Genomic DNA, 3,506 nt, shown 5'->3' with positions numbered 1-3,506 from the left:
ATTCATTATAAACTGTTTAACGATGAAATTTAGTATACAAGCATATATAAATATATATACTCGAGCACTAGACATGGATACACAATCAAGATATAAAAGATAAGATATGTATACTCACATATCAATATTGAGATTCAATATTGCAGGAAAGTACGTAGACGTAACAGAGATGAAAAACACTAGGTTTGACCTTTGACTCATGGTCATAACCCCCAAGCAATACCCATAACCTTTATAGCTATGGCCCATAGTTTTCTTAGCTTTATCCCGCTCGAAACTCGTTTTGAAAATAACATGCTCAAGACCTCGTCGTAGTATTTTATGTATAATACTAATTAATATTAATAATACTAATACTAATAATAATAATAATAATAATAATAATAATAATAATAATAATAATAATAATAATAATAATAATAATAACAACATCAATAATAATGTTACGGAGTATATATTGAGATAGATGATATGTGCGTGTTTATCTTTCTCGATGAATGAAATTGAATCATATATATATATATATATCTATATATATATATATATATATATATATATATATATATAGAATAATAATAATTTAAATAATATAATTAATATAATATAATAATATTAATAATAATTTAATAATAATGTGATAGAAAACGTGGGAGCACTTAGCCACCCCATTTGTCTTTTGTTTTTTTTTACTCCGTGTTTTCAAGTGAAAGTAACAAAAAGAAGAAAAAAAATCCGTGATGTTTTAATTATATATATTTAAAAAGTCGTATTGTTTAAATACTTCAGGGGTATGTTATGTAACTTATAATTAATAATTTCTATCATGTCGTTTTCATGTGAATAGTAAATGAATTAATTTAAATTCAACTATTTAAGCTACACGTTGTACGTTGTGCTTTATAAATTGTACATTTTTAATTTAACTTCGTTTCTAAAAAAAAATACAAAAATTATATCATAAAAATAAAACGACTTAATACATAAAAATTTTAATTTGAAATAGCATCGTTTAATAGTAAATTTTTAATCATTTCGTATATAAATATTATTCGCATGATTCTGTATATATCGAAAACTCTTATATTTATTAAAATATGTATATAATACATGTTATGACGTTCGTGAATCGTTGGACAAATAGGGTGGTCAACCGTTATATAAAAACTCATTTTCAAAAGTTTTAAAACTTGTCAAAATTCATTGCTTATCATGTCGAAAATATTAAATCATATAGAGAATTGGTTTAAATAAGTCGAAATTTTCTGGGTCATCACAGTACCTCCCCGTTAAAGAAAATTTCGTCCCGAAATTTGAGTGAGGTCGTCATGGCTAACAATAAAAATGTTTTCATGACGAATATGAGTTGATAAATAGAGTTTTATCACCGTTGAATAATATAGATAAAACAATCCGATTATTCGAAGCGTATGAGAGAAGTTATCGTAAAAGAGTGAAATGAAGAATAAAGATTTGTCTTAACTTTTGACGTAGTAACGATTGATTCCCGGAATTTAAGGAATAGAAAATCTTCATAATCTAAATAAGATTTGATTCTTCAGAATTTAAGGAAATTAGGATTTCCTTGATTAAATGCGTAATCTGTCTCGATTGCTATGTCTGATATTTCGCTATAAATTGACCTTTTCCGTTTCATTTATTTTCACCACTCCTATAATCTTCTTCCTTATTTCATACTTCCAAAAGATTGTGAAAATGCTTCATCCAGTTCTGATTCTTGATATACTCCTAACTTTCATATCTATCATTCTTCTTTTTCATCTGCCCCCGGAGGAATCTATTCACTTTTACTATACTCTTGGCTTTATAGTGTTTTTAGTTCTCCCGTGTCTTTACGTTGCAATACTTATTGATATACATGGTTTGTAATTTATGTGTTTTTATCGGGCTTTATATTCTCCGTTATATTTCGAAGCTTCATGCTTTCGTTCTCTCTTCCCGCCTTCAAGTCAAGCGAATAATGGTCCAGAATTCGTAGGTTAGGATTTTGAAATGAACATAGTTAATGTTCTAAGAAGGGAATTGTAATGGCATGATCTTGATTTGTCAAATTACCAGAATATCCGAAAAAGACCAAATCATCAAGAAATATATTTTCTTGATATATTTAGAAATTATATGGAATGAAAGAGTTATGTAACATGGTTCGTAATGATGGTGGAATCTGTGAACCTTTATCACGTTCCATTAGAAATTCAGCATGACTTACTGTAATATAATCACGTTGATCAAGTGTCATTATATTATACTAATTCATCCTTCAGTTCCCAACACTACTTCAAAACATTCATAGTTTAAACTTGAAGGTTTTAGAATTTAGAAACTAAAATAGTTTCTTTTATGATGTAACATAGATAGCGCGAGGAGATAAATAATTTCGGATAATAATAGTTACGAAATTATTTTCAGAAATATCGAGGATATTTATAATGAAAGATATGATAATATCTTAGAATTTCTAATATCAGAGGATGATGCGGAAAATCTGTCTGTGAAGGTTTAGAATAAGAAGTAAGGTTCTTGCTAATGGTTTCAGCAGACACTGAATCATTTGGATTCTTTGAAGGTAGATTTCGTCCTTATGATTTGTCTACAACTTCCTTCATACTTTGCTCAACCGGTTTTTCAGTACCAAATTTTCTCTTTTTCTCAGCTTTACCACCATACTATTCTTTATCATCAAACTTTTGACTGTTAAGGTCGTTTACGGTTTTTGCTGCTTCATCAGCATTTTTCCAAAATTCGGAGGACTAGTTTCACAGTTTGGGGTGTTTTTCAGAAACTTCACATTCGAAGTATGTAAGTCTAGAAGATAGATGTTATATGTTTATATATAACTGTTGTCGTAGAAAATGCTGCGAGATTCAAAATACTGATTGCTAATTCCCGGTAGTTGGTATGGCAATTATTGTTACAAGATGTGAATGAGTACATGATAGGGTTTCAATGAGTACAAGGATTTTTCGGAAGGTCAAGGATAAATGAAGTTGTTGGTAAATTTACTGCTAATGTGGTGGAACATAAAAGATTCCTCGGTAACAAAAACGTATATGTCAAGGTTACAATAAGGTTAATCTGAAAAGTTGAAATTGACTGGTTAGAAGTGGGGTAAAACTGGATACTTTGAAAAAAAAAATTGCAAGGTTATTTTCGGTAAAAACAACGCTAAAGGATCTTGCACAGCTATGAAGTCAAAGTATAGCTTTGAAAGATGTAGAGATCTAAGAATGATGTCACCGATTCAGAGTTATGACTTGGATTCTGATCCGTCAATATTAGAATATGTAATTGAATTTGTATGAAAACGATTGTATATCGTTGTGAGCATTGTTAATAATTTTTGAATCAAAGTTGAAGAATGTACAGTGTAACATATTAATTGCGAACTTAAATATATCCCGAGTATTACGTACCCATTAAATATTTCACAATTAATACTTTGTACAAAAGAATTTTTTTTTATTACCGTCTTTATGAAAATATATGTA

This window comes from Rutidosis leptorrhynchoides, chromosome 3 (assembly GCF_046630445.1).
Source record: "Rutidosis leptorrhynchoides isolate AG116_Rl617_1_P2 chromosome 3, CSIRO_AGI_Rlap_v1, whole genome shotgun sequence".
NCBI lineage: Eukaryota > Viridiplantae > Streptophyta > Magnoliopsida > Asterales > Asteraceae > Rutidosis > Rutidosis leptorrhynchoides.
This window is presented reverse-complemented; position numbering follows the sequence as displayed.